At 50.5% G+C, this 27,568-nt stretch overlaps 37 non-coding genes across 37 annotated transcripts; 28 read left to right on the forward strand and 9 right to left on the reverse strand.

Annotated features, from left to right (window-relative positions):
- The first annotated feature begins 1,041 nt into the window (after positions 1-1,041).
- Positions 1,042-1,114, forward strand: trnaf-gaa (transfer RNA phenylalanine (anticodon GAA)). Its single transcript has one exon. It is a non-coding gene; the product is annotated as a tRNA-Phe (tRNA).
- A 433-nt stretch (positions 1,115-1,547) lies between these two features.
- trnad-guc (transfer RNA aspartic acid (anticodon GUC)) lies at positions 1,548-1,619 on the reverse strand. The gene has a single exon. It is a non-coding gene; the product is annotated as a tRNA-Asp (tRNA).
- An 873-nt stretch (positions 1,620-2,492) lies between these two features.
- Positions 2,493-2,565, forward strand: trnav-aac (transfer RNA valine (anticodon AAC)). Its single transcript has one exon. It is a non-coding gene; the product is annotated as a tRNA-Val (tRNA).
- Positions 2,566-3,817: 1,252 nt separating this feature from the next.
- Positions 3,818-3,890, forward strand: trnaf-gaa (transfer RNA phenylalanine (anticodon GAA)). Its single transcript has one exon. It is a non-coding gene; the product is annotated as a tRNA-Phe (tRNA).
- A 433-nt stretch (positions 3,891-4,323) lies between these two features.
- Positions 4,324-4,395, reverse strand: trnad-guc (transfer RNA aspartic acid (anticodon GUC)). The gene has a single exon. It is a non-coding gene; the product is annotated as a tRNA-Asp (tRNA).
- A 144-nt stretch (positions 4,396-4,539) lies between these two features.
- On the forward strand, positions 4,540-4,612 carry trnav-cac (transfer RNA valine (anticodon CAC)). Its single transcript has one exon. It is a non-coding gene; the product is annotated as a tRNA-Val (tRNA).
- Positions 4,613-5,269: 657 nt separating this feature from the next.
- trnav-aac (transfer RNA valine (anticodon AAC)) lies at positions 5,270-5,342 on the forward strand. The gene has a single exon. It is a non-coding gene; the product is annotated as a tRNA-Val (tRNA).
- Positions 5,343-6,590: 1,248 nt separating this feature from the next.
- On the forward strand, positions 6,591-6,663 carry trnaf-gaa (transfer RNA phenylalanine (anticodon GAA)). Its single transcript has one exon. It is a non-coding gene; the product is annotated as a tRNA-Phe (tRNA).
- A 433-nt stretch (positions 6,664-7,096) lies between these two features.
- trnad-guc (transfer RNA aspartic acid (anticodon GUC)) lies at positions 7,097-7,168 on the reverse strand. The gene has a single exon. It is a non-coding gene; the product is annotated as a tRNA-Asp (tRNA).
- Positions 7,169-7,312: 144 nt separating this feature from the next.
- On the forward strand, positions 7,313-7,385 carry trnav-cac (transfer RNA valine (anticodon CAC)). Its single transcript has one exon. It is a non-coding gene; the product is annotated as a tRNA-Val (tRNA).
- Positions 7,386-8,042: 657 nt separating this feature from the next.
- On the forward strand, positions 8,043-8,115 carry trnav-aac (transfer RNA valine (anticodon AAC)). Its single transcript has one exon. It is a non-coding gene; the product is annotated as a tRNA-Val (tRNA).
- A 1,247-nt stretch (positions 8,116-9,362) lies between these two features.
- On the forward strand, positions 9,363-9,435 carry trnaf-gaa (transfer RNA phenylalanine (anticodon GAA)). The gene has a single exon. It is a non-coding gene; the product is annotated as a tRNA-Phe (tRNA).
- Positions 9,436-9,868: 433 nt separating this feature from the next.
- trnad-guc (transfer RNA aspartic acid (anticodon GUC)) lies at positions 9,869-9,940 on the reverse strand. The gene has a single exon. It is a non-coding gene; the product is annotated as a tRNA-Asp (tRNA).
- A 144-nt stretch (positions 9,941-10,084) lies between these two features.
- trnav-cac (transfer RNA valine (anticodon CAC)) lies at positions 10,085-10,157 on the forward strand. Its single transcript has one exon. It is a non-coding gene; the product is annotated as a tRNA-Val (tRNA).
- A 657-nt stretch (positions 10,158-10,814) lies between these two features.
- On the forward strand, positions 10,815-10,887 carry trnav-aac (transfer RNA valine (anticodon AAC)). The gene has a single exon. It is a non-coding gene; the product is annotated as a tRNA-Val (tRNA).
- A 346-nt stretch (positions 10,888-11,233) lies between these two features.
- Positions 11,234-11,306, forward strand: trnav-cac (transfer RNA valine (anticodon CAC)). Its single transcript has one exon. It is a non-coding gene; the product is annotated as a tRNA-Val (tRNA).
- Positions 11,307-11,963: 657 nt separating this feature from the next.
- On the forward strand, positions 11,964-12,036 carry trnav-aac (transfer RNA valine (anticodon AAC)). Its single transcript has one exon. It is a non-coding gene; the product is annotated as a tRNA-Val (tRNA).
- Positions 12,037-13,288: 1,252 nt separating this feature from the next.
- trnaf-gaa (transfer RNA phenylalanine (anticodon GAA)) lies at positions 13,289-13,361 on the forward strand. The gene has a single exon. It is a non-coding gene; the product is annotated as a tRNA-Phe (tRNA).
- A 651-nt stretch (positions 13,362-14,012) lies between these two features.
- Positions 14,013-14,084, reverse strand: trnad-guc (transfer RNA aspartic acid (anticodon GUC)). Its single transcript has one exon. It is a non-coding gene; the product is annotated as a tRNA-Asp (tRNA).
- Positions 14,085-14,228: 144 nt separating this feature from the next.
- On the forward strand, positions 14,229-14,301 carry trnav-cac (transfer RNA valine (anticodon CAC)). Its single transcript has one exon. It is a non-coding gene; the product is annotated as a tRNA-Val (tRNA).
- A 657-nt stretch (positions 14,302-14,958) lies between these two features.
- On the forward strand, positions 14,959-15,031 carry trnav-aac (transfer RNA valine (anticodon AAC)). The gene has a single exon. It is a non-coding gene; the product is annotated as a tRNA-Val (tRNA).
- Positions 15,032-16,283: 1,252 nt separating this feature from the next.
- trnaf-gaa (transfer RNA phenylalanine (anticodon GAA)) lies at positions 16,284-16,356 on the forward strand. The gene has a single exon. It is a non-coding gene; the product is annotated as a tRNA-Phe (tRNA).
- Positions 16,357-17,007: 651 nt separating this feature from the next.
- On the reverse strand, positions 17,008-17,079 carry trnad-guc (transfer RNA aspartic acid (anticodon GUC)). Its single transcript has one exon. It is a non-coding gene; the product is annotated as a tRNA-Asp (tRNA).
- Positions 17,080-17,223: 144 nt separating this feature from the next.
- Positions 17,224-17,296, forward strand: trnav-cac (transfer RNA valine (anticodon CAC)). The gene has a single exon. It is a non-coding gene; the product is annotated as a tRNA-Val (tRNA).
- Positions 17,297-17,953: 657 nt separating this feature from the next.
- On the forward strand, positions 17,954-18,026 carry trnav-aac (transfer RNA valine (anticodon AAC)). The gene has a single exon. It is a non-coding gene; the product is annotated as a tRNA-Val (tRNA).
- A 1,252-nt stretch (positions 18,027-19,278) lies between these two features.
- Positions 19,279-19,351, forward strand: trnaf-gaa (transfer RNA phenylalanine (anticodon GAA)). The gene has a single exon. It is a non-coding gene; the product is annotated as a tRNA-Phe (tRNA).
- A 651-nt stretch (positions 19,352-20,002) lies between these two features.
- Positions 20,003-20,074, reverse strand: trnad-guc (transfer RNA aspartic acid (anticodon GUC)). The gene has a single exon. It is a non-coding gene; the product is annotated as a tRNA-Asp (tRNA).
- Positions 20,075-20,218: 144 nt separating this feature from the next.
- On the forward strand, positions 20,219-20,291 carry trnav-cac (transfer RNA valine (anticodon CAC)). Its single transcript has one exon. It is a non-coding gene; the product is annotated as a tRNA-Val (tRNA).
- A 657-nt stretch (positions 20,292-20,948) lies between these two features.
- trnav-aac (transfer RNA valine (anticodon AAC)) lies at positions 20,949-21,021 on the forward strand. Its single transcript has one exon. It is a non-coding gene; the product is annotated as a tRNA-Val (tRNA).
- Positions 21,022-22,268: 1,247 nt separating this feature from the next.
- trnaf-gaa (transfer RNA phenylalanine (anticodon GAA)) lies at positions 22,269-22,341 on the forward strand. Its single transcript has one exon. It is a non-coding gene; the product is annotated as a tRNA-Phe (tRNA).
- Positions 22,342-22,774: 433 nt separating this feature from the next.
- Positions 22,775-22,846, reverse strand: trnad-guc (transfer RNA aspartic acid (anticodon GUC)). Its single transcript has one exon. It is a non-coding gene; the product is annotated as a tRNA-Asp (tRNA).
- A 144-nt stretch (positions 22,847-22,990) lies between these two features.
- Positions 22,991-23,063, forward strand: trnav-cac (transfer RNA valine (anticodon CAC)). Its single transcript has one exon. It is a non-coding gene; the product is annotated as a tRNA-Val (tRNA).
- Positions 23,064-23,720: 657 nt separating this feature from the next.
- trnav-aac (transfer RNA valine (anticodon AAC)) lies at positions 23,721-23,793 on the forward strand. The gene has a single exon. It is a non-coding gene; the product is annotated as a tRNA-Val (tRNA).
- Positions 23,794-25,041: 1,248 nt separating this feature from the next.
- On the forward strand, positions 25,042-25,114 carry trnaf-gaa (transfer RNA phenylalanine (anticodon GAA)). Its single transcript has one exon. It is a non-coding gene; the product is annotated as a tRNA-Phe (tRNA).
- A 433-nt stretch (positions 25,115-25,547) lies between these two features.
- Positions 25,548-25,619, reverse strand: trnad-guc (transfer RNA aspartic acid (anticodon GUC)). The gene has a single exon. It is a non-coding gene; the product is annotated as a tRNA-Asp (tRNA).
- Positions 25,620-25,763: 144 nt separating this feature from the next.
- On the forward strand, positions 25,764-25,836 carry trnav-cac (transfer RNA valine (anticodon CAC)). The gene has a single exon. It is a non-coding gene; the product is annotated as a tRNA-Val (tRNA).
- A 657-nt stretch (positions 25,837-26,493) lies between these two features.
- On the forward strand, positions 26,494-26,566 carry trnav-aac (transfer RNA valine (anticodon AAC)). Its single transcript has one exon. It is a non-coding gene; the product is annotated as a tRNA-Val (tRNA).
- Positions 26,567-27,568: the final 1,002 nt, after the last annotated feature.

Raw genomic sequence — 27,568 nt, forward strand, 5'->3', positions numbered from 1 at the left:
TCTATTTGAAAGAGAGTTTTTCTTACACATTCAGTTTTACATGCAACCATGACATTCAAAGTCAAATCCAAGATTGGAGACAGCAGTGATGATCGATCGAGATTGAAAATGTTTATTGCCATGTACACAGCATTAGATTCAACAGCCTTTCAGGATGCCACCGACTGTTTTCATGTTGCGCGCTCCCCAAACTTAACAGACACTAACTTTCGGAACACACTTTCCATAGATACAGGCGATATACACTTAGAAAAGAGTGCACAATTACGTATGTACATGGGCAAACACAAGAAGGATCATAAGCCGGAAAAATGAAACGCAGTCCATGTGTGCGTAAATATTCGAGTGACAGTGGACTAAGGTGCAAGCATGTTGCCTGTATGACACAAAGCAGCGGCAGCATATTGTGATTTAGAAAAGGCAACCGTGGACTCACCTGAGGACTTGTCATCGATCGATTCATTCCCATAGCACAGTGAAATACATGGACACATCCAGGAAAGGAATGGAGACAACGGTGAACCAAGTTGGGATCCAAACAGGGCACCACCGCCATCTAGTGGGGAAACACTCTCACCGGTAGCAGAGACGGCAAACAACCGTGTGTCGGCATGTCGCCGGTTCGAAACCGGGCGGAAAAAAAACAACGATCGTTTTTGCTGACACTATTCTGAATATTCCCCCTTCCCTCCCCGATGTCAAGTGGAGCTTTTCTGGTCTCTTTTCTCAGCATGCTTTCACTCACATGTCGCAGTACGATACAAAGTGACACTCAACTGGACACAGCGGCGATTGACATTCAAGATGAAACAGCCTGAAGTCCCCAGAAGGAAGCCCACCTCACGTCACAGAGCTCCGAGCAGCCAATCCCGGCGGCAGTCCTGGTTATGAGCCTCGGGTTCGCGCTGCACGCCGGCTCGTGGCCATTAGCTTGCTGTTGCTCCGCTAAGCTTCGCTCAGCTAGCGGCTTGCCTCACCTTGACCTCAGTAGCCGGATGTTGTCGCCGCTCCTCGTGACGTCACATCCGTGCCGGTTCCGTCGCCGAAATAGCTCAGTTGGGAGAGCGTTAGACTGAAGATCTAAAGGTCCCTGGTTCGATCCCGGGTTTCGGCACGACATCTGACCGTGTGCGGGGGCCTGCCAAAATCCCAGCATTCCCTCGGTTTCGTTTTTCTGTCACTCTTCTCGAAAAGAGCTCATCTAGCTTAGCTAAGCTTAGCTTAGCTCGCGTCTGCTCGCTGAGATGTTGTTGCCGGAAGTGAGGAGAGACGAGAGTCACGTAGTGAAGCAGAGCAACTACCCCTGCAAAAATTGCATCATTGCAACCCCGGTCTTCCACGTGACGGGCGGAGATACTGTCCACTACACTCGTTTTCGTTTTTCTGTCTCTCTTCTCGAGGAGAGCTCCTCTGGCCTGGCTTAGCTTAGCCAAAAGCAAACAGCTAGCGTCTGCTCGCTGAGATGTTGTTGCCGGAAGTGATGAGAGCCGAGAGTCACGCAGTGATACACTTGTTTCCCCTCAAGTTTTGCAAGAAGTGCAATTTTCCTCCCCGTCGGGGAATCGAACCCCGGTCTTCCGCGTGACAGGCGGAGATACTGTCCACTATACTAACGAGGAGATGGCGTGTTGTGTCCAGGTCGGCTGACCATTATCGTCTGGCTTCCCCTGCCAGCACAGACACTCTTCCTCGTGAACGACTGCAAATCACTCCTTCCCCCCTTAGGATCGTTCTGATTAAACACCAAAATGTCCCCTTTTCAAGTTTCCGTAGTGTAGTGGTTATCAGTTCGCCTCACACGCGAAAGGTCCCCGGTTCGAAACCGGGCGGAAACAACTAGTGCTTCGGCTTGGCCGTTGGAAATAACACGGAACCTCGATCACCGTCTTCGTGTTCACAAGTTGAGGTTGCCTTTTCCGTGCTCCTTCCTCAGAATCCTACGGTCGTCTCTGTGCTAGAGAACAAAAATGGAGCTCAACATGTGCCGTTATTATTTCTGCTGAGTCTTGGTCCCCCCTCTGTCAACTATCTGAGAGGAGTTTTTCTTCCACATTTAGCTTTACGTGCAACCATGCATCCATGTGTTCCTTCAAAATTCCCAGTGGAATACAAAGTCACATCCTGGAGCGGAGACAACAGTGATCAGCGATCGAGATGAAACAGCCCAAAGTCCAAGAAGGAGCCCACATAGGAGGAGAATTGAATCCTGGATACGCTGACAGCATTTTCATAACGATGACACGCTGTTGTTCAAACGAGGTTCCATAGGAACGGACTGTCGTGATGACCATTCGCTTTGTGTCTCCTTCGCCGGATGTTTGTCCGCGACGACCTACACGTGAAGGCCAACGTGTGTACCCTTGTTGCGCTCTCGGTCGCGTCTGCTCACAAAGATGCTGGCCCCGTCATGGAGTTGCATGAGAGAGAAGAGAAGTGCGGTGCAAATCACCCGTCCCCGCCGAAAAATTAGGCGGCCTCCGCCTCTCCGTCAGGTTTCCGTAGTGTAGTGGTCATCACGTTCGCCTAACACGCGAAAGGTCCCCGGTTCGAAACCGGGCGGAAACAGCTCCTTGCTAGCAACTGTATTAGCTTATTTTCTGTTTAAAAAACAGAGGTCGCAGTCCCCCTCCACACCCCACCTCACCCCAACCTTCTGTTTGACTGTTGTTCCCACCGCTTCCTCGATATACTGCATTCATTTCTGTCCCAGAAAACAAAAAATGGAAATAAAGTGCGCCATTAGCACTTCTGCTGAGTGTCGGTCCCCCCGCTTTCCTCTATTTGAAAGAGAGTTTTTCTTACACATTCAGTTTTACATGCAACCATGACATTCAAAGTCAAATCCAAGATTGGAGACAGCAGTGATGATCGATCGAGATTGAAAATGTTTATTGCCATGTACACAGCATTAGATTCAACAGCCTTTCAGGATGCCACGGACTGTTTTCATGTTGCGCGCTCCCCAAACTTAACAGACACTAACTTTCGCAACACACTTTCCATAGACACACGCGATATACACTTAGAAAAGAGCGCACAATTACGTATGTACATGGGCAAACACAAGAAGGATCATAAGCCGGAAAAATGAAACGCAGTCCATGTGTACGTAAATATTCGAGTGACAGTGGACTAAGGTGCAAGCATGTTGCCTGTATGACACAAAGCAGCGGCAGCATATTGTGATTTCGAAAAGGCAACCGTGGACTCACCTGAGGACTTGTCATCGATCGATTCATTCCCATAGCACAGTGAAATACATGGACACATCCAGGAAAGGAATGGAGACAACGGTGAACCAAGTTGGGATCCAAACAGGGCACCACCGCCATCTAGTGGGGAAACACTCTCACCGGTAGCAGAGACGGCAAACAACCGTGTGTCGGCATGTCGCCGGTTCGAAACCGGGCGGAAAAAAAACAACGATCGTTTTTGCTGACACTATTCTGAATATTCCCCCTTCCCTCCCCGATGTCAAGTGGAGCTTTTCTGGTCTCTTTTCTCAGCATGCTTTCACTCACATGTCGCAGTACGATACAAAGTGACACTCAACTGGACACAGCGGCGATTGACATTCAAGATGAAACAGCCTGAAGTCCCCAGAAGGAAGCCCACCTCACGTCACAGAGCTCCGAGCAGCCAATCCCGGCGGCAGTCCTGGTTATGAGCCTCGGGTTCGCGCTGCACGCCGGCTCGTGGCCATTAGCTTGCTGTTGCTCCGCTGAGCTTCGCTCAGCTAGCGGCTTGCCTCACCTTGACCTCAGTAGCCGGATGTTGTCGCCGCTCCTCGTGACGTCACATCCGTGCCGGTTCCGTCGCCGAAATAGCTCAGTTGGGAGAGCGTTAGACTGAAGATCTAAAGGTCCCTGGTTCGATCCCGGGTTTCGGCACGACATCTGACCGTGTGCGGGGGCCTGCCAAAAGCCCAGCATTCCCTCGGTTTCGTTTTTCTGTCACTCTTCTCGAAAAGAGCTCATCTAGCTTAGCTAAGCTTAGCTTAGCTCGCGTCTGCTCGCTGAGATGTTGTTGCCGGAAGTGAGGAGAGACGAGAGTCACGTAGTGAAGCAGAGCAACTACCCCTGCAAAAATTGCATCATTGCAACCCCGGTCTTCCACGTGACGGGCGGAGATACTGTCCACTACACTCGTTTTCGTTTTTCTGTCTCTCTTCTCGAGGAGAGCTCCTCTGGCCTGGCTTAGCTTAGCCAAAAGCAAACAGCTAGCGTCTGCTCGCTGAGATGTTGTTGCCGGAAGTGATGAGAGCCGAGAGTCACGCAGTGATACACTTGTTTCCCCTCAAGTTTTGCAAGAAGTGCAATTTTCCTCCCCGTCGGGGAATCGAACCCCGGTCTTCCGCGTGACAGGCGGAGATACTGTCCACTATACTAACGAGGAGATGGCGTGTTGTGTCCAGGTCGGCTGACCATTATCGTCTGGCTTCCCCTGCCAGCACAGACACTCTTCCTCGTGAACGACTGCAAATCACTCCTTCCCCCCTTAGGATCGTTCTGATTAAACACCAAAATGTCCCCTTTTCAAGTTTCCGTAGTGTAGTGGTTATCACGTTCGCCTCACACGCGAAAGGTCCCCGGTTCGAAACCGGGCGGAAACAACTAGTGCTTCGGCTTGGCCGTTGGAAATAACACGGAACCTCGATCACCGTCTTCGTGTTCACAAGTTGAGGTTGCCTTTTCCGTGCTCCTTCCTCAGAATCCTACGGTCGTCTCTGTGCTAGAGAACAAAAATGGAGCTCAACATGTGCCGTTATTATTTCTGCTGAGTCTTGGTCCCCCCTCTGTCAACTATCTGAGAGGAGTTTTTCTTCCACATTTAGCTTTACGTGCAACCATGCATCCATGTGTTCCTTCAAAATTCCCAGTGGAATACAAAGTCACATCCTGGAGCGGAGACAACAGTGATCAGCGATCGAGATGAAACAGCCCAAAGTCCAAGAAGGAGCCCACATAGGAGGAGAATTGAATCCTGGATACGCTGACAGCATTTTCATAACGATGACACGCTGTTGTTCAAACGAGGTTCCATAGGAACGGACTGTCGTTATGACCATTCGCTTTGTGTCTCCTTCGCCGGATGTTTGTCCGCGACGACCTACACGTGAAGGCCAACGTGTGTACCCTTGTTGCGCTCTCGGTCGCGTCTGCTCACAAAGATGCTGGCCCCGTCATGGAGTTGCATGAGAGAGAAGAGAAGTGCGGTGCAAATCACCCGTCCCCGCCGAAAAATTAGGCGGCCTCCGCCTCTCCGTCAGGTTTCCGTAGTGTAGTGGTCATCACGTTCGCCTAACACGCGAAAGGTCCCCGGTTCGAAACCGGGCGGAAACAGCTCCTCGCTAGCAACTACAATAGCTTATTTTCTGCTTGAAAAAAATGAAGTCGCAGTCCCCCTCCACACCCCACCCCAACCTTCTGTTTGACTGTTGTTCTCACCGCTTCCTCGATATACTGCATTCATTTCTGTCCCAGAAAACAAAAAATGGAAATAAAGTGCGCCATTAGCACTTCTGCTGAGTGTCGGTCCCCCCGCTTTCCTCTATTTGAAAGAGAGTTTTTCTTACACATTCAGTTTTACATGCAACCATGACATTCAAAGTCAAATCCAAGATTGGAGACAGCAGTGATGATCGATCGAGATTGAAAATGTTTATTGCCATGTACACAGCATTAGATTCAACAGCCTTTCAGGATGCCACGGACTGTTTTCATGTTGCGCGCTCCCCAAACTTAACAGACACTAACTTTCGCAACACACTTTCCATAGACACACGCGATATACACTTAGAAAAGAGCGCACAATTACGTATGTACATGGGCAAACACAAGAAGGATCATAAGCCGGAAAAATGAAACGCAGTCCATGTGTACGTAAATATTCGAGTGACAGTGGACTAAGGTGCAAGCATGTTGCCTGTATGACACAAAGCAGCGGCAGCATATTGTGATTTCGAAAAGGCAACCGTGGACTCACCTGAGGACTTGTCATCGATCGATTCATTCCCATAGCACAGTGAAATACATGGACACATCCAGGAAAGGAATGGAGACAACGGTGAACCAAGTTGGGATCCAAACAGGGCACCACCGCCATCTAGTGGGGAAACACTCTCACCGGTAGCAGAGACGGCAAACAACCGTGTGTCGGCATGTCGCCGGTTCGAAACCGGGCGGAAAAAAAACAACGATCGTTTTTGCTGACACTATTCTGAATATTCCCCCTTCCCTCCCCGATGTCAAGTGGAGCTTTTCTGGTCTCTTTTCTCAGCATGCTTTCACTCACATGTCGCAGTACGATACAAAGTGACACTCAACTGGACACAGCGGCGATTGACATTCAAGATGAAACAGCCTGAAGTCCCCAGAAGGAAGCCCACCTCACGTCACAGAGCTCCGAGCAGCCAATCCCGGCGGCAGTCCTGGTTATGAGCCTCGGGTTCGCGCTGCACGCCGGCTCGTGGCCATTAGCTTGCTGTTGCTCCGCTGAGCTTCGCTCAGCTAGCGGCTTGCCTCACCTTGACCTCAGTAGCCGGATGTTGTCGCCGCTCCTCGTGACGTCACATCCGTGCCGGTTCCGTCGCCGAAATAGCTCAGTTGGGAGAGCGTTAGACTGAAGATCTAAAGGTCCCTGGTTCGATCCCGGGTTTCGGCACGACATCTGACCGTGTGCGGGGGCCTGCCAAAAGCCCAGCATTCCCTCGGTTTCGTTTTTCTGTCACTCTTCTCGAAAAGAGCTCATCTAGCTTAGCTAAGCTTAGCTTAGCTCGCGTCTGCTCGCTGAGATGTTGTTGCCGGAAGTGAGGAGAGACGAGAGTCACGTAGTGAAGCAGAGCAACTACCCCTGCAAAAATTGCATCATTGCAACCCCGGTCTTCCACGTGACGGGCGGAGATACTGTCCACTACACTCGTTTTCGTTTTTCTGTCTCTCTTCTCGAGGAGAGCTCCTCTGGCCTGGCTTAGCTTAGCCAAAAGCAAACAGCTAGCGTCTGCTCGCTGAGATGTTGTTGCCGGAAGTGATGAGAGCCGAGAGTCACGCAGTGATACACTTGTTTCCCCTCAAGTTTTGCAAGAAGTGCAATTTTCCTCCCCGTCGGGGAATCGAACCCCGGTCTTCCGCGTGACAGGCGGAGATACTGTCCACTATACTAACGAGGAGATGGCGTGTTGTGTCCAGGTCGGCTGACCATTATCGTCTGGCTTCCCCTGCCAGCACAGACACTCTTCCTCGTGAACGACTGCAAATCACTCCTTCCCCCCTTAGGATCGTTCTGATTAAACACCAAAATGTCCCCTTTTCAAGTTTCCGTAGTGTAGTGGTTATCACGTTCGCCTCACACGCGAAAGGTCCCCGGTTCGAAACCGGGCGGAAACAACTAGTGCTTCGGCTTGGCCGTTGGAAATAACACGGAACCTCGATCACCGTCTTCGTGTTCACAAGTGGAGGTTGCCTTTTCCGTGCTCCTTCCTCAGAATCCTACGGTCGTCTCTGTGCTAGAGAACAAAAATGGAGCTCAACATGTGCCGTTATTATTTCTGCTGAGTCTTGGTCCCCCCTCTGTCAACTATCTGAGAGGAGTTTTTCTTCCACATTTAGCTTTACGTGCAACCATGCATCCATGTGTTCCTTCAAAATTCCCAGTGGAATACAAAGTCACATCCTGGAGCGGAGACAACAGTGATCAGCGATCGAGATGAAACAGCCCAAAGTCCAAGAAGGAGCCCACATAGGAGGAGAATTGAATCCTGGATACGCTGACAGCATTTTCATAACGATGACACGCTGTTGTTCAAACGAGGTTCCATAGGAACGGACTGTCGTTATGACCATTCGCTTTGTGTCTCCTTCGCCGGATGTTTGTCCGCGACGACCTACACGTGAAGGCCAACGTGTGTACCCTTGTTGCGCTCTCGGTCGCGTCTGCTCACAAAGATGCTGGCCCCGTCATGGAGTTGCATGAGAGAGAAGAGAAGTGCGGTGCAAATCACCCGTCCCCGCCGAAAAATTAGGCGGCCTCCGCCTCTCCGTCAGGTTTCCGTAGTGTAGTGGTCATCACGTTCGCCTAACACGCGAAAGGTCCCCGGTTCGAAACCGGGCGGAAACAGCTCCTCGCTAGCAACTACAATAGCTTATTTTCTGCTTGAAAAAAATGAAGTCGCAGTCCCCCTCCACACCCCACCCCAACCTTCTGTTTGACTGTTGTTCTCACCGCTTCCTCGATATACTGCATTCATTTCTGTCCCAGATAACAAAAATGGAAATAAAGTGCGCCATTAGCACTTCTGCTGAGTGTCGGTCCCCCCGCTTTCCTCTATTTGAAAGAGAGTTTTTCTTACACATTCAGTTTTACATGCAACCATGACATTCAAAGTCAAATCCAAGATTGGAGACAGCAGTGATGATCGATCGAGATTGAAAATGTTTATTGCCATGTACACAGCATTAGATTCAACAGCCTTTCAGGATGCCACCGACTGTTTTCATGTTGCGCGCTCCCCAAACTTAACAGACACTAACTTTCGGAACACACTTTCCATAGATACAGGCGATATACACTTAGAAAAGAGTGCACAATTACGTATGTACATGGGCAAACACAAGAAGGATCATAAGCCGGAAAAATGAAACGCAGTCCATGTGTGCGTAAATATTCGAGTGACAGTGGACTAAGGTGCAAGCATGTTGCCTGTATGACACAAAGCAGCGGCAGCATATTGTGATTTAGAAAAGGCAACCGTGGACTCACCTGAGGACTTGTCATCGATCGATTCATTCCCATAGCACAGTGAAATACATGGACACATCCAGGAAAGGAATGGAGACAACGGTGAACCAAGTTGGGATCCAAACAGGGCACCACCGCCATCTAGTGGGGAAACACTCTCACCGGTAGCAGAGACGGCAAACAACCGTGTGTCGGCATGTCGCCGGTTCGAAACCGGGCGGAAAAAAAACAACGATCGTTTTTGCTGACACTATTCTGAATATTCCCCCTTCCCTCCCCGATGTCAAGTGGAGCTTTTCTGGTCTCTTTTCTCAGCATGCTTTCACTCACATGTCGCAGTACGATACAAAGTGACACTCAACTGGACACAGCGGCGATTGACATTCAAGATGAAACAGCCTGAAGTCCCCAGAAGGAAGCCCACCTCACGTCACAGAGCTCCGAGCAGCCAATCCCGGCGGCAGTCCTGGTTATGAGCCTCGGGTTCGCGCTGCACGCCGGCTCGTGGCCATTAGCTTGCTGTTGCTCCGCTAAGCTTCGCTCAGCTAGCGGCTTGCCTCACCTTGACCTCAGTAGCCGGATGTTGTCGCCGCTCCTCGTGACGTCACATCCGTGCCGGTTCCGTCGCCGAAATAGCTCAGTTGGGAGAGCGTTAGACTGAAGATCTAAAGGTCCCTGGTTCGATCCCGGGTTTCGGCACGACATCTGACCGTGTGCGGGGGCCTGCCAAAATCCCAGCATTCCCTCGGTTTCGTTTTTCTGTCACTCTTCTCGAAAAGAGCTCATCTAGCTTAGCTAAGCTTAGCTTAGCTCGCGTCTGCTCGCTGAGATGTTGTTGCCGGAAGTGAGGAGAGACGAGAGCCACGTAGTGAAGCAGAGCAACTACCCCTGCGAAAATTGCATAATTGCAACGCCGGTCTTCCACGTGACGGGCGGAGATACTGTCCACTACACTCGTTTTCGTTTTTCTGTCTCTCTTCTCGAGGAGAGCTCCTCTGGCCTGGCTTAGCTCAGCCAAAAGCAAACAGCTAGCGTCTGCTCGCTGAGATGTTGTTGCCGGAAGTGATGAGAGCCGAGACTCACGCAGTGATACACTTGTTTCCCCTCAAGTTTTGCAAGAAGTGCAATTTTTCTCCCCGTCGGGGAATCGAACCCCGATCTTCCGCGTGACAGGCGGAGATACTGTCCACTATACTAACGAGGAGATGGTGTGTTGTGTCCAGGTCGGCTGAGCACCATCGTCTGGCTTCCCCTGCCAGCACAGACACCCTTCCTCGTGAACGACTGCAAATCACTCCTTCCCCCCTTAGGATCGTTCTGATTAAACACCAAAATTGCCCCTTCTCGAGTTTCCGTAGTGTAGTGGTTATCACGTTCGCCTCACACGCGAAAGGTCCCCGGTTCGAAACCGGGCGGAAACAACTAGTGCTTCGGCTTGGCCGTTGGAAATAACACGGAACCTCGATCACCGTCTTCGTGTTCACAAGTTGAGATTGCCTTTTCCGTGCTCCTTCCTCAGAATCCTACGGTCGTCTCTGTGCTAGAGAACAAAAATGGAGCTCAACATGTGCCGTTAATATTTTTGCTGAGTCTTGGTCCCCCCTCTGTCAACTATCTGAGAGGAGTTTTTCCTCCACATTTAGCTTTACGTGCAACCATGCATCCATGTATTCCTTCAAAATTCCCAGTGGAATACAAAGTCACATCCTGGAGCGGAGACAACAGCGATCAGCGATCGAGATGAAACAGCCCAAAGTCCATGAAGGAGCCCACACAGGAGGAGAATTGAATCCTGGATACGCTGACAGCATTTTCATAACAATAACACGTTGTTGTTCAAACGAGGTTCCATAGGAATGGACTGTCGTTATGACCATTCGCATTGTGTCTCCTTCGCCGGACGTTTGTCCGCGACGACCTACACGTGAAGGCCAACGTGTGTACCCTTGTTGCGCTCTCGGTCGCGTCTTCTCACAAAGATGCTGGCCCCGTCATGGAGTTGCATGAGAGAGAAGAGAAGTGCAGTGCAAATCACCCGTCCCCGCCGAAAAATTAGGCGGCCTCCACCTCTCCGTCAGGTTTCCGTAGTGTAGTGGTCATCACATTCGCCTAACACGCGAAAGGTCCCCGGTTCGAAACCGGGCGGAAACAGCTCCTTGCTAGCAACTGTATTAGCTTATTTTCTGTTTAAAAAACAGAGGTCGCAGTCCCCCTCCACACCCCACCTCACCCCAACCTTCTGTTTGACTGTTGTTCCCACTGCTTCCTCGATATACTGCATTCATTTCTGGCCCAGAAAACAAAAAATGGAAATAAAGTGCGCCATTATCACTTCTGCTGAATGTCGGTCCCCCCGCTTTCCTCTATTTGAGGTCGGCTGAGCACCATCGTCTGGCTTCCCCTGCCAGCACAGACACCCTTCCTCGTGAACGACTGCAAATCACTCCTTCCCCCCTTAGGATCGTTCTGATTAAACACCAAAATTGCCCCTTCTCGAGTTTCCGTAGTGTAGTGGTTATCACGTTCGCCTCACACGCGAAAGGTCCCCGGTTCGAAACCGGGCGGAAACAACTAGTGCTTCGGCTTGGCCGTTGGAAATAACACGGAACCTCGATCACCGTCTTCGTGTTCACAAGTTGAGATTGCCTTTTCCGTGCTCCTTCCTCAGAATCCTACGGTCGTCTCTGTGCTAGAGAACAAAAATGGAGCTCAACATGTGCCGTTAATATTTTTGCTGAGTCTTGGTCCCCCCTCTGTCAACTATCTGAGAGGAGTTTTTCCTCCACATTTAGCTTTACGTGCAACCATGCATCCATGTATTCCTTCAAAATTCCCAGTGGAATACAAAGTCACATCCTGGAGCGGAGACAACAGCGATCAGCGATCGAGATGAAACAGCCCAAAGTCCATGAAGGAGCCCACACAGGAGGAGAATTGAATCCTGGATACGCTGACAGCATTTTCATAACAATAACACGCTGTTGTTCAAACGAGGTTCCATAGGAATGGACTGTCGTTATGACCATTCGCATTGTGTCTCCTTCGCCGGACGTTTGTCCGCGACGACCTACACGTGAAGGCCAACGTGTGTACCCTTGTTGCGCTCTCGGTCGCGTCTGCTCACAAAGATGCTGGCCCCGTCATGGAGTTGCATGAGAGAGAAGAGAAGTGCAGTGCAAATCACCCGTCCCCGCCGAAAAATTAGGCGGCCTCCACCTCTCCGTCAGGTTTCCGTAGTGTAGTGGTCATCACATTCGCCTAACACGCGAAAGGTCCCCGGTTCGAAACCGGGCGGAAACAGCTCCTTGCTAGCAACTGTATTAGCTTATTTTCTGTTTAAAAAACAGAGGTCGCAGTCCCCCTCCACACCCCACCTCACCCCAACCTTCTGTTTGACTGTTGTTCCCACTGCTTCCTCGATATACTGCATTCATTTCTGGCCCAGAAAACAAAAAATGGAAATAAAGTGCGCCATTATCACTTCTGCTGAATGTCGGTCCCCCCGCTTTCCTCTATTTGAAAGAGAGTTTTTCTTACACATTCAGTTTTACATGCAACCATGACATTCAAAGTCAAATCCAAGATTGGAGACAGCAGTGATGATCGATCGAGATTGAAAATGTTTATTGCCATGTACACAGCATTAGATTCAACAGCCTTTCAGGATGCCACGGACTGTTTTCATGTTGCGCGCTCCCCAAACTTAACAGACACTAACTTTCGGAACACACTTTCCATAGATACACGCGATATACACTTAGAAAAGAGTGCACAATTACGTACGTACATGGGCAAACACAAGAAGGATCATAAGCCGGAAAAATGAAACGCAGTCCATGTGTACGTAAATATTCGAGTGACAGTGGACTAAGGTGCAAGCATGTTGCCTGTATGACACAAAGCAGCGGCAGCATATTGTGATTTAGAAAAGGCAACCGTGGACTCACCTGAGGACTTGTCATCGATCGATTCATTCCCATAGCACAGTGAAATACATGGACACATCCAGGAAAGGAATGGAGACAACGGTGAACCAAGTTGCGATCCAAACAGGGCACCACCGCCATCTAGTGGGGAAACACTCTCACCGGTAGCAGAGACGGCAAACAACCGTGTGTCGGCATGTCGCCGGTTCGAAACCGGGCGGAAAAAAAACAACGATCGTTTCTGCTGACACTATTCTGAATATTCCCCCTTCCCTCCCCGATGTCAAGTGGAGCTTTTCTGGTCTCTTTTCTCAGCATGCTTTCACTCACATGTCGCAGTACGATACAAAGTGACACTCAACTGGACACAGCGGCGATTGACATTCAAGATGAAACAGCCTGAAGTCCCCAGAAGGAAGCCCACCTCACGTCACAGAGCTCCGAGCAGCCAATCCCGGCGGCAGTCCTGGTTATGAGCCTCGGGTTCGCGCTGCACGCCGGCTCGTGGCCATTAGCTTGCTGTTGCTCCGCTAAGCTTCGCTCAGCTAGCGGCTTGCCTCACCTTGACCTCAGTAGCCGGATGTTGTCGCCGCTCCTCGTGACGTCACATCCGTGCCGGTTCCGTCGCCGAAATAGCTCAGTTGGGAGAGCGTTAGACTGAAGATCTAAAGGTCCCTGGTTCGATCCCGGGTTTCGGCACGACATCTGACCGTGTTCGGGGGCCTGCCAAAAGCCCAGCATTCCCTCGGTTTCGTTTTTCTGTCACTCTTCTCGAAAAGAGCTCATCTAGCTTAGCTAAGCTTAGCTTAGCTCGCGTCTGCTCGCTGAGATGTTGTTGCCGGAAGTGAGGAGAGACGAGAGTCACGTAGTGAAGCAGAGCAACTACCCCTGCGAAAATTGCATAATTGCAACGCCGGTCTTCCACGTGACGGGCGGAGATACTGTCCACTACACTCGTTTTCGTTTTTCTGTCTCTCTTCTCGAGGAGAGCTCCTCTGGCCTGGCTTAGCTCAGCCAAAAGCAAACAGCTAGCGTCTGCTCGCTGAGATGTTGTTGCCGGAAGTGAGGAGAGACGAGAGCCACGTAGTGAAGCAGAGCAACTACCCCTGCGAAAATTGCATAATTGCAACGCCGGTCTTCCACGTGACGGGCCGAGATACTGTCCACTACACTCGTTTTCGTTTTTCTGTCTCTCTTCTCGAGGAGAGCTCCTCTGGCCTGGCTTAGCTTAGCCAAAAGCAAACAGCTAGCGTCTGCTCGCTGAGATGTTGTTGCCGGAAGTGATGAGAGCCGAGAGTCACGCAGTGATACACTTGTTTCCCCTCAAGTTTTGCAAGAAGTGCAATTTTCCTCCCCGTCGGGGAATCGAACCCCGGTCTTCCGCGTGACAGGCGGAGATACTGTCCACTATACTAACGAGGAGATGGCGTGTTGTGTCCAGGTCGGCTGAGCATTATCGTCTGGCTTCCCCTGCCAGCACAGACACTCTTCCTCGTGAACGACTGCAAATCACTCCTTCCCCCCTTAGGATCGTTCTGATTAAACACCAAAATTGCCCCTTCTCGAGTTTCCGTAGTGTAGTGGTTATCACGTTCGCCTCACACGCGAAAGGTCCCCGGTTCGAAACCGGGCGGAAACAACTAGTGCTTCGGCTTGGCCGTTGGAAATAACACGGAACCTCGATCACCGTCTTCGTGTTCACAAGTTGAGATTGCCTTTTCCGTGCTCCTTCCTCAGAATCCTACGGTCGTCTCTGTGCTAGAGAACAAAAATGGAGCTCAACATGTGCCGTTAATATTTTTGCTGAGTCTTGGTCCCCCCTCTGTCAACTATCTGAGAGGAGTTTTTCCTCCACATTTAGCTTTACGTGCAACCATGCATCCATGTATTCCTTCAAAATTCCCAGTGGAATACAAAGTCACATCCTGGAGCGGAGACAACAGCGATCAGCGATCGAGATGAAACAGCCCAAAGTCCATGAAGGAGCCCACACAGGAGGAGAATTGAATCCTGGATACGCTGACAGCATTTTCATAACAATAACACGCTGTTGTTCAAACGAGGTTCCATAGGAATGGACTGTCGTTATGACCATTCGCATTGTGTCTCCTTCGCCGGACGTTTGTCCGCGACGACCTACACGTGAAGGCCAACGTGTGTACCCTTGTTGCGCTCTCGGTCGCGTCTGCTCACAAAGATGCTGGCCCCGTCATGGAGTTGCATGAGAGAGAAGAGAAGTGCAGTGCAAATCACCCGTCCCCGCCGAAAAATTAGGCGGCCTCCACCTCTCCGTCAGGTTTCCGTAGTGTAGTGGTCATCACATTCGCCTAACACGCGAAAGGTCCCCGGTTCGAAACCGGGCGGAAACAGCTCCTTGCTAGCAACTGTATTAGCTTATTTTCTGTTTAAAAAACAGAGGTCGCAGTCCCCCTCCACACCCCACCTCACCCCAACCTTCTGTTTGACTGTTGTTCCCACTGCTTCCTCGATATACTGCATTCATTTCTGGCCCAGAAAACAAAAAATGGAAATAAAGTGCGCCATTATCACTTCTGCTGAATGTCGGTCCCCCCGCTTTCCTCTATTTGAAAGAGAGTTTTTCTTACACATTCAGTTTTACATGCAACCATGACATTCAAAGTCAAATCCAAGATTGGAGACAGCAGTGATGATCGATCGAGATTGAAAATGTTTATTGCCATGTACACAGCATTAGATTCAACAGCCTTTCAGGATGCCACGGACTGTTTTCATGTTGCGCGCTCCCCAAACTTAACAGACACTAACTTTCGGAACACACTTTCCATAGATACACGCGATATACACTTAGAAAAGAGTGCACAATTACGTACGTACATGGGCAAACACAAGAAGGATCATAAGCCGGAAAAATGAAACGCAGTCCATGTGTACGTAAATATTCGAGTGACAGTGGACTAAGGTGCAAGCATGTTGCCTGTATGACACAAAGCAGCGGCAGCATATTGTGATTTAGAAAAGGCAACCGTGGACTCACCTGAGGACTTGTCATCGATCGATTCATTCCCATAGCACAGTGAAATACATGGACACATCCAGGAAAGGAATGGAGACAACGGTGAACCAAGTTGCGATCCAAACAGGGCACCACCGCCATCTAGTGGGGAAACACTCTCACCGGTAGCAGAGACGGCAAACAACCGTGTGTCGGCATGTCGCCGGTTCGAAACCGGGCGGAAAAAAAACAACGATCGTTTCTGCTGACACTATTCTGAATATTCCCCCTTCCCTCCCCGATGTCAAGTGGAGCTTTTCTGGTCTCTTTTCTCAGCATGCTTTCACTCACATGTCGCAGTACGATACAAAGTGACACTCAACTGGACACAGCGGCGATTGACATTCAAGATGAAACAGCCTGAAGTCCCCAGAAGGAAGCCCACCTCACGTCACAGAGCTCCGAGCAGCCAATCCCGGCGGCAGTCCTGGTTATGAGCCTCGGGTTCGCGCTGCACGCCGGCTCGTGGCCATTAGCTTGCTGTTGCTCCGCTAAGCTTCGCTCAGCTAGCGGCTTGCCTCACCTTGACCTCAGTAGCCGGATGTTGTCGCCGCTCCTCGTGACGTCACATCCGTGCCGGTTCCGTCGCCGAAATAGCTCAGTTGGGAGAGCGTTAGACTGAAGATCTAAAGGTCCCTGGTTCGATCCCGGGTTTCGGCACGACATCTGACCGTGTTCGGGGGCCTGCCAAAAGCCCAGCATTCCCTCGGTTTCGTTTTTCTGTCACTCTTCTCGAAAAGAGCTCATCTAGCTTAGCTAAGCTTAGCTTAGCTCGCGTCTGCTCGCTGAGATGTTGTTGCCGGAAGTGAGGAGAGACGAGAGTCACGTAGTGAAGCAGAGCAACTACCCCTGCGAAAATTGCATAATTGCAACGCCGGTCTTCCACGTGACGGGCGGAGATACTGTCCACTACACTCGTTTTCGTTTTTCTGTCTCTCTTCTCGAGGAGAGCTCCTCTGGCCTGGCTTAGCTCAGCCAAAAGCAAACAGCTAGCGTCTGCTCGCTGAGATGTTGTTGCCGGAAGTGAGGAGAGACGAGAGCCACGTAGTGAAGCAGAGCAACTACCCCTGCGAAAATTGCATAATTGCAACGCCGGTCTTCCACGTGACGGGCCGAGATACTGTCCACTACACTCGTTTTCGTTTTTCTGTCTCTCTTCTCGAGGAGAGCTCCTCTGGCCTGGCTTAGCTTAGCCAAAAGCAAACAGCTAGCGTCTGCTCGCTGAGATGTTGTTGCCGGAAGTGATGAGAGCCGAGAGTCACGCAGTGATACACTTGTTTCCCCTCAAGTTTTGCAAGAAGTGCAATTTTCCTCCCCGTCGGGGAATCGAACCCCGGTCTTCCGCGTGACAGGCGGAGATACTGTCCACTATACTAACGAGGAGATGGCGTGTTGTGTCCAGGTCGGCTGAGCATTATCGTCTGGCTTCCCCTGCCAGCACAGACACTCTTCCTCGTGAACGACTGCAAATCACTCCTTCCCCCCTTAGGATCGTTCTGATTAAACACCAAAATTGCCCCTTCTCGAGTTTCCGTAGTGTAGTGGTTATCACGTTCGCCTCACACGCGAAAGGTCCCCGGTTCGAAACCGGGCGGAAACAACTAGTGCTTCGGCTTGGCCGTTGGAAATAACACGGAACCTCGATCACCGTCTTCGTGTTCACAAGTTGAGATTGCCTTTTCCGTGCTCCTTCCTCAGAATCCTACGGTCGTCTCTGTGCTAGAGAACAAAAATGGAGCTCAACATGTGCCGTTAATATTTTTGCTGAGTCTTGGTCCCCCCTCTGTCAACTATCTGAGAGGAGTTTTTCCTCCACATTTAGCTTTACGTGCAACCATGCATCCATGTATTCCTTCAAAATTCCCAGTGGAATACAAAGTCACATCCTGGAGCGGAGACAACAGCGATCAGCGATCGAGATGAAACAGCCCAAAGTCCATGAAGGAGCCCACACAGGAGGAGAATTGAATCCTGGATACGCTGACAGCATTTTCATAACAATAACACGCTGTTGTTCAAACGAGGTTCCATAGGAATGGACTGTCGTTATGACCATTCGCATTGTGTCTCCTTCGCCGGACGTTTGTCCGCGACGACCTACACGTGAAGGCCAACGTGTGTACCCTTGTTGCGCTCTCGGTCGCGTCTGCTCACAAAGATGCTGGCCCCGTCATGGAGTTGCATGAGAGAGAAGAGAAGTGCAGTGCAAATCACCCGTCCCCGCCGAAAAATTAGGCGGCCTCCACCTCTCCGTCAGGTTTCCGTAGTGTAGTGGTCATCACATTCGCCTAACACGCGAAAGGTCCCCGGTTCGAAACCGGGCGGAAACAGCTCCTTGCTAGCAACTGTATTAGCTTATTTTCTGTTTAAAAAACAGAGGTCGCAGTCCCCCTCCACACCCCACCTCACCCCAACCTTCTGTTTGACTGTTGTTCCCACTGCTTCCTCGATATACTGCATTCATTTCTGGCCCAGAAAACAAAAAATGGAAATAAAGTGCGCCATTATCACTTCTGCTGAATGTCGGTCCCCCCGCTTTCCTCTATTTGAAAGAGAGTTTTTCTTACACATTCAGTTTTACATGCAACCATGACATTCAAAGTCAAATCCAAGATTGGAGACAGCAGTGATGATCGATCGAGATTGAAAATGTTTATTGCCATGTACACAGCATTAGATTCAACAGCCTTTCAGGATGCCACGGACTGTTTTCATGTTGCGCGCTCCCCAAACTTAACAGACACTAACTTTCGGAACACACTTTCCATAGATACACGCGATATACACTTAGAAAAGAGTGCACAATTACGTACGTACATGGGCAAACACAAGAAGGATCATAAGCCGGAAAAATGAAACGCAGTCCATGTGTACGTAAATATTCGAGTGACAGTGGACTAAGGTGCAAGCATGTTGCCTGTATGACACAAAGCAGCGGCAGCATATTGTGATTTAGAAAAGGCAACCGTGGACTCACCTGAGGACTTGTCATCGATCGATTCATTCCCATAGCACAGTGAAATACATGGACACATCCAGGAAAGGAATGGAGACAACGGTGAACCAAGTTGCGATCCAAACAGGGCACCACCGCCATCTAGTGGGGAAACACTCTCACCGGTAGCAGAGACGGCAAACAACCGTGTGTCGGCATGTCGCCGGTTCGAAACCGGGCGGAAAAAAAACAACGATCGTTTCTGCTGACACTATTCTGAATATTCCCCCTTCCCTCCCCGATGTCAAGTGGAGCTTTTCTGGTCTCTTTTCTCAGCATGCTTTCACTCACATGTCGCAGTACGATACAAAGTGACACTCAACTGGACACAGCGGCGATTGACATTCAAGATGAAACAGCCTGAAGTCCCCAGAAGGAAGCCCACCTCACGTCACAGAGCTCCGAGCAGCCAATCCCGGCGGCAGTCCTGGTTATGAGCCTCGGGTTCGCGCTGCACGCCGGCTCGTGGCCATTAGCTTGCTGTTGCTCCGCTAAGCTTCGCTCAGCTAGCGGCTTGCCTCACCTTGACCTCAGTAGCCGGATGTTGTCGCCGCTCCTCGTGACGTCACATCCGTGCCGGTTCCGTCGCCGAAATAGCTCAGTTGGGAGAGCGTTAGACTGAAGATCTAAAGGTCCCTGGTTCGATCCCGGGTTTCGGCACGACATCTGACCGTGTTCGGGGGCCTGCCAAAAGCCCAGCATTCCCTCGGTTTCGTTTTTCTGTCACTCTTCTCGAAAAGAGCTCATCTAGCTTAGCTAAGCTTAGCTTAGCTCGCGTCTGCTCGCTGAGATGTTGTTGCCGGAAGTGAGGAGAGACGAGAGTCACGTAGTGAAGCAGAGCAACTACCCCTGCGAAAATTGCATAATTGCAACGCCGGTCTTCCACGTGACGGGCGGAGATACTGTCCACTACACTCGTTTTCGTTTTTCTGTCTCTCTTCTCGAGGAGAGCTCCTCTGGCCTGGCTTAGCTCAGCCAAAAGCAAACAGCTAGCGTCTGCTCGCTGAGATGTTGTTGCCGGAAGTGAGGAGAGACGAGAGCCACGTAGTGAAGCAGAGCAACTACCCCTGCGAAAATTGCATAATTGCAACGCCGGTCTTCCACGTGACGGGCCGAGATACTGTCCACTACACTCGTTTTCGTTTTTCTGTCTCTCTTCTCGAGGAGAGCTCCTCTGGCCTGGCTTAGCTTAGCCAAAAGCAAACAGCTAGCGTCTGCTCGCTGAGATGTTGTTGCCGGAAGTGATGAGAGCCGAGAGTCACGCAGTGATACACTTGTTTCCCCTCAAGTTTTGCAAGAAGTGCAATTTTCCTCCCCGTCGGGGAATCGAACCCCGGTCTTCCGCGTGACAGGCGGAGATACTGTCCACTATACTAACGAGGAGATGGCGTGTTGTGTCCAGGTCGGCTGAGCATTATCGTCTGGCTTCCCCTGCCAGCACAGACACTCTTCCTCGTGAACGACTGCAAATCACTCCTTCCCCCCTTAGGATCGTTCTGATTAAACACCAAAATGTCCCCTTTTCAAGTTTCCGTAGTGTAGTGGTTATCACGTTCGCCTCACACGCGAAAGGTCCCCGGTTCGAAACCGGGCGGAAACAACTAGTGCTTCGGCTTGGCCGTTGGAAATAACACGGAACCTCGATCACCGTCTTCGTGTTCACAAGTTGAGGTTGCCTTTTCCGTGCTCCTTCCTCAGAATCCTACGGTCGTCTCTGTGCTAGAGAACAAAAATGGAGCTCAACATGTGCCGTTATTATTTCTGCTGAGTCTTGGTCCCCCCTCTGTCAACTATCTGAGAGGAGTTTTTCTTCCACATTTAGCTTTACGTGCAACCATGCATCCATGTGTTCCTTCAAAATTCCCAGTGGAATACAAAGTCACATCCTGGAGCGGAGACAACAGTGATCAGCGATCGAGATGAAACAGCCCAAAGTCCAAGAAGGAGCCCACATAGGAGGAGAATTGAATCCTGGATACGCTGACAGCATTTTCATAACGATGACACGCTGTTGTTCAAACGAGGTTCCATAGGAACGGACTGTCGTGATGACCATTCGCTTTGTGTCTCCTTCGCCGGATGTTTGTCCGCGACGACCTACACGTGAAGGCCAACGTGTGTACCCTTGTTGCGCTCTCGGTCGCGTCTGCTCACAAAGATGCTGGCCCCGTCATGGAGTTGCATGAGAGAGAAGAGAAGTGCGGTGCAAATCACCCGTCCCCGCCGAAAAATTAGGCGGCCTCCGCCTCTCCGTCAGGTTTCCGTAGTGTAGTGGTCATCACGTTCGCCTAACACGCGAAAGGTCCCCGGTTCGAAACCGGGCGGAAACAGCTCCTCGCTAGCAACTACAATAGCTTATTTTCTGCTTGAAAAAAATGAAGTCGCAGTCCCCCTCCACACCCCACCCCAACCTTCTGTTTGACTGTTGTTCTCACCGCTTCCTCGATATACTGCATTCATTTCTGTCCCAGATAACAAAAATGGAAATAAAGTGCGCCATTAGCACTTCTGCTGAGTGTCGGTCCCCCCGCTTTCCTCTATTTGAAAGAGAGTTTTTCTTACACATTCAGTTTTACATGCAACCATGACATTCAAAGTCAAATCCAAGATTGGAGACAGCAGTGATGATCGATCGAGATTGAAAATGTTTATTGCCATGTACACAGCATTAGATTCAACAGCCTTTCAGGATGCCACCGACTGTTTTCATGTTGCGCGCTCCCCAAACTTAACAGACACTAACTTTCGGAACACACTTTCCATAGATACAGGCGATATACACTTAGAAAAGAGTGCACAATTACGTATGTACATGGGCAAACACAAGAAGGATCATAAGCCGGAAAAATGAAACGCAGTCCATGTGTGCGTAAATATTCGAGTGACAGTGGACTAAGGTGCAAGCATGTTGCCTGTATGACACAAAGCAGCGGCAGCATATTGTGATTTAGAAAAGGCAACCGTGGACTCACCTGAGGACTTGTCATCGATCGATTCATTCCCATAGCACAGTGAAATACATGGACACATCCAGGAAAGGAATGGAGACAACGGTGAACCAAGTTGGGATCCAAACAGGGCACCACCGCCATCTAGTGGGGAAACACTCTCACCGGTAGCAGAGACGGCAAACAACCGTGTGTCGGCATGTCGCCGGTTCGAAACCGGGCGGAAAAAAAACAACGATCGTTTTTGCTGACACTATTCTGAATATTCCCCCTTCCCTCCCCGATGTCAAGTGGAGCTTTTCTGGTCTCTTTTCTCAGCATGCTTTCACTCACATGTCGCAGTACGATACAAAGTGACACTCAACTGGACACAGCGGCGATTGACATTCAAGATGAAACAGCCTGAAGTCCCCAGAAGGAAGCCCACCTCACGTCACAGAGCTCCGAGCAGCCAATCCCGGCGGCAGTCCTGGTTATGAGCCTCGGGTTCGCGCTGCACGCCGGCTCGTGGCCATTAGCTTGCTGTTGCTCCGCTAAGCTTCGCTCAGCTAGCGGCTTGCCTCACCTTGACCTCAGTAGCCGGATGTTGTCGCCGCTCCTCGTGACGTCACATCCGTGCCGGTTCCGTCGCCGAAATAGCTCAGTTGGGAGAGCGTTAGACTGAAGATCTAAAGGTCCCTGGTTCGATCCCGGGTTTCGGCACGACATCTGACCGTGTGCGGGGGCCTGCCAAAATCCCAGCATTCCCTCGGTTTCGTTTTTCTGTCACTCTTCTCGAAAAGAGCTCATCTAGCTTAGCTAAGCTTAGCTTAGCTCGCGTCTGCTCGCTGAGATGTTGTTGCCGGAAGTGAGGAGAGACGAGAGTCACGTAGTGAAGCAGAGCAACTACCCCTGCAAAAATTGCATCATTGCAACCCCGGTCTTCCACGTGACGGGCGGAGATACTGTCCACTACACTCGTTTTCGTTTTTCTGTCTCTCTTCTCGAGGAGAGCTCCTCTGGCCTGGCTTAGCTTAGCCAAAAGCAAACAGCTAGCGTCTGCTCGCTGAGATGTTGTTGCCGGAAGTGATGAGAGCCGAGAGTCACGCAGTGATACACTTGTTTCCCCTCAAGTTTTGCAAGAAGTGCAATTTTCCTCCCCGTCGGGGAATCGAACCCCGGTCTTCCGCGTGACAGGCGGAGATACTGTCCACTATACTAACGAGGAGATGGCGTGTTGTGTCCAGGTCGGCTGAGCATTATCGTCTGGCTTCCCCTGCCAGCACAGACACTCTTCCTCGTGAACGACTGCAAATCACTCCTTCCCCCCTTAGGATCGTTCTGATTAAACACCAAAATGTCCCCTTTTCAAGTTTCCGTAGTGTAGTGGTTATCACGTTCGCCTCACACGCGAAAGGTCCCCGGTTCGAAACCGGGCGGAAACAACTAGTGCTTCGGCTTGGCCGTTGGAAATAACACGGAACCTCGATCACCGTCTTCGTGTTCACAAGTTGAGGTTGCCTTTTCCGTGCTCCTTCCTCAGAATCCTACGGTCGTCTCTGTGCTAGAGAACAAAAATGGAGCTCAACATGTGCCGTTATTATTTCTGCTGAGTCTTGGTCCCCCCTCTGTCAACTATCTGAGAGGAGTTTTTCTTCCACATTTAGCTTTACGTGCAACCATGCATCCATGTGTTCCTTCAAAATTCCCAGTGGAATACAAAGTCACATCCTGGAGCGGAGACAACAGTGATCAGCGATCGAGATGAAACAGCCCAAAGTCCAAGAAGGAGCCCACATAGGAGGAGAATTGAATCCTGGATACGCTGACAGCATTTTCATAACGATGACACGCTGTTGTTCAAACGAGGTTCCATAGGAACGGACTGTCGTGATGACCATTCGCTTTGTGTCTCCTTCGCCGGATGTTTGTCCGCGACGACCTACACGTGAAGGCCAACGTGTGTACCCTTGTTGCGCTCTCGGTCGCGTCTGCTCACAAAGATGCTGGCCCCGTCATGGAGTTGCATGAGAGAGAAGAGAAGTGCGGTGCAAATCACCCGTCCCCGCGGAAAAATTAGGCGGCCTCCGCCTCTCCGTCAGGTTTCCGTAGTGTAGTGGTCATCACGTTCGCCTAACACGCGAAAGGTCCCCGGTTCGAAACCGGGCGGAAACAGCTCCTCGCTAGCAACTACAATAGCTTATTTTCTGCTTGAAAAAAATGAAGTCGCAGTCCCCCTCCACACCCCACCCCAACCTTCTGTTTGACTGTTGTTCCCACCGCTTCCTCGATATACTGCATTCATTTCTGTCCCAGAAAACAAAAAATGGAAATAAAGTGCGCCATTAGCACTTCTGCTGAGTGTCGGTCCCCCCGCTTTCCTCTATTTGAAAGAGAGTTTTTCTTACACATTCAGTTTTACATGCAACCATGACATTCAAAGTCAAATCCAAGATTGGAGACAGCAGTGATGATCGATCGAGATTGAAAATGTTTATTGCCATGTACACAGCATTAGATTCAACAGCCTTTCAGGATGCCACGGACTGTTTTCATGTTGCGCGCTCCCCAAACTTAACAGACACTAACTTTCGCAACACACTTTCCATAGACACACGCGATATACACTTAGAAAAGAGCGCACAATTACGTATGTACATGGGCAAAGACAAGAAGGATCATAAGCCGGAAAAATGAAACGCAGTCCATGTGTACGTAAATATTCGAGTGACAGTGGACTAAGGTGCAAGCATGTTGCCTGTATGACACAAAGCAGCGGCAGCATATTGTGATTTCGAAAAGGCAACCGTGGACTCACCTGAGGACTTGTCATCGATCGATTCATTCCCATAGCACAGTGAAATACATGGACACATCCAGGAAAGGAATGGAGACAACGGTGAACCAAGTTGGGATCCAAACAGGGCACCACCGCCATCTAGTGGGGAAACACTCTCACCGGTAGCAGAGACGGCAAACAACCGTGTGTCGGCATGTCGCCGGTTCGAAACCGGGCGGAAAAAAAACAACGATCGTTTTTGCTGACACTATTCTGAATATTCCCCCTTCCCTCCCCGATGTCAAGTGGAGCTTTTCTGGTCTCTTTTCTCAGCATGCTTTCACTCACATGTCGCAGTACGATACAAAGTGACACTCAACTGGACACAGCGGCGATTGACATTCAAGATGAAACAGCCTGAAGTCCCCAGAAGGAAGCCCACCTCACGTCACAGAGCTCCGAGCAGCCAATCCCGGCGGCAGTCCTGGTTATGAGCCTCGGGTTCGCGCTGCACGCCGGCTCGTGGCCATTAGCTTGCTGTTGCTCCGCTGAGCTTCGCTCAGCTAGCGGCTTGCCTCACCTTGACCTCAGTAGCCGGATGTTGTCGCCGCTCCTCGTGACGTCACATCCGTGCCGGTTCCGTCGCCGAAATAGCTCAGTTGGGAGAGCGTTAGACTGAAGATCTAAAGGTCCCTGGTTCGATCCCGGGTTTCGGCACGACATCTGACCGTGTGCGGGGGCCTGCCAAAATCCCAGCATTCCCTCGGTTTCGTTTTTCTGTCACTCTTCTCGAAAAGAGCTCATCTAGCTTAGCTAAGCTTAGCTTAGCTCGCGTCTGCTCGCTGAGATGTTGTTGCCGGAAGTGAGGAGAGACGAGAGTCACGTAGTGAAGCAGAGCAACTACCCCTGCAAAAATTGCATCATTGCAACCCCGGTCTTCCACGTGACGGGCGGAGATACTGTCCACTACACTCGTTTTCGTTTTTCTGTCTCTCTTCTCGAGGAGAGCTCCTCTGGCCTGGCTTAGCTTAGCCAAAAGCAAACAGCTAGCGTCTGCTCGCTGAGATGTTGTTGCCGGAAGTGATGAGAGCCGAGAGTCACGCAGTGATACACTTGTTTCCCCTCAAGTTTTGCAAGAAGTGCAATTTTCCTCCCCGTCGGGGAATCGAACCCCGGTCTTCCGCGTGACAGGCGGAGATACTGTCCACTATACTAACGAGGAGATGGCGTGTTGTGTCCAGGTCGGCTGAGCATTATCGTCTGGCTTCCCCTGCCAGCACAGACACTCTTCCTCGTGAACGACTGCAAATCACTCCTTCCCCCCTTAGGATCGTTCTGATTAAACACCAAAATGTCCCCTTTTCAAGTTTCCGTAGTGTAGTGGTTATCACGTTCGCCTCACACGCGAAAGGTCCCCGGTTCGAAACCGGGCGGAAACAACTAGTGCTTCGGCTTGGCCGTTGGAAATAACACGGAACCTCGATCACCGTCTTCGTGTTCACAAGTTGAGGTTGCCTTTTCCGTGCTCCTTCCTCAGAATCCTACGGTCGTCTCTGTGCTAGAGAACAAAAATGGAGCTCAACATGTGCCGTTATTATTTCTGCTGAGTCTTGGTCCCCCCTCTGTCAACTATCTGAGAGGAGTTTTTCTTCCACATTTAGCTTTACGTGCAACCATGCATCCATGTGTTCCTTCAAAATTCCCAGTGGAATACAAAGTCACATCCTGGAGCGGAGACAACAGTGATCAGCGATCGAGATGAAACAGCCCAAAGTCCAAGAAGGAGCCCACATAGGAGGAGAATTGAATCCTGGATACGCTGACAGCATTTTCATAACGATGACACGCTGTTGTTCAAACGAGGTTCCATAGGAACGGACTGTCGTGATGACCATTCGCTTTGTGTCTCCTTCGCCGGATGTTTGTCCGCGACGACCTACACGTGAAGGCCAACGTGTGTACCCTTGTTGCGCTCTCTGTCGCGTCTGCTCACAAAGATGCTGGCCCCGTCATGGAGTTGCATGAGAGAGAAGAGAAGTGCGGTGCAAATCACCCGTCCCCGCCGAAAAATTAGGCGGCCTCCGCCTCTCCGTCAGGTTTCCGTAGTGTAGTGGTCATCACGTTCGCCTAACACGCGAAAGGTCCCCGGTTCGAAACCGGGCGGAAACAGCTCCTCGCTAGCAACTACAATAGCTTATTTTCTGCTTGAAAAAAATGAAGTCGCAGTCCCCCTCCACACCCCACCCCAACCTTCTGTTTGACTGTTGTTCTCACCGCTTCCTCGATATACTGCATTCATTTCTGTCCCAGATAACAAAAAATGGAAATAAAGTGCGCCATTAGCACTTCTGCTGAGTGTCGGTCCCCCCGCTTTCCTCTATTTGAAAGAGAGTTTTTCTTACACATTCAGTTTTACATGCAACCATGACATTCAAAGTCAAATCCAAGATTGGAGACAGCAGTGATGATCGATCGAGATTGAAAATGTTTATTGCCATGTACACAGCATTAGATTCAACAGCCTTTCAGGATGCCACCGACTGTTTTCATGTTGCGCGCTCCCCAAACTTAACAGACACTAACTTTCGGAACACACTTTCCATAGATACAGGCGATATACACTTAGAAAAGAGTGCACAATTACGTATGTACATGGGCAAACACAAGAAGGATCATAAGCCGGAAAAATGAAACGCAGTCCATGTGTGCGTAAATATTCGAGTGACAGTGGACTAAGGTGCAAGCATGTTGCCTGTATGACACAAAGCAGCGGCAGCATATTGTGATTTAGAAAAGGCAACCGTGGACTCACCTGAGGACTTGTCATCGATCGATTCATTCCCATAGCACAGTGAAATACATGGACACATCCAGGAAAGGAATGGAGACAACGGTGAACCAAGTTGGGATCCAAACAGGGCACCACCGCCATCTAGTGGGGAAACACTCTCACCGGTAGCAGAGACGGCAAACAACCGTGTGTCGGCATGTCGCCGGTTCGAAACCGGGCGGAAAAAAAACAACGATCGTTTTTGCTGACACTATTCTGAATATTCCCCCTTCCCTCCCCGATGTCAAGTGGAGCTTTTCTGGTCTCTTTTCTCAGCATGCTTTCACTCACATGTCGCAGTACGATACAAAGTGACACTCAACTGGACACAGCGGCGATTG

Source organism: Fistularia commersonii, chromosome 12 (assembly GCF_037954325.1).
Source record: "Fistularia commersonii isolate RoL2024-O1a breed Wild chromosome 12, RoL_Fcom_v1.0, whole genome shotgun sequence".
In the NCBI taxonomy this organism is placed as follows: Eukaryota; Metazoa; Chordata; class Actinopteri; order Syngnathiformes; family Fistulariidae; genus Fistularia; species Fistularia commersonii.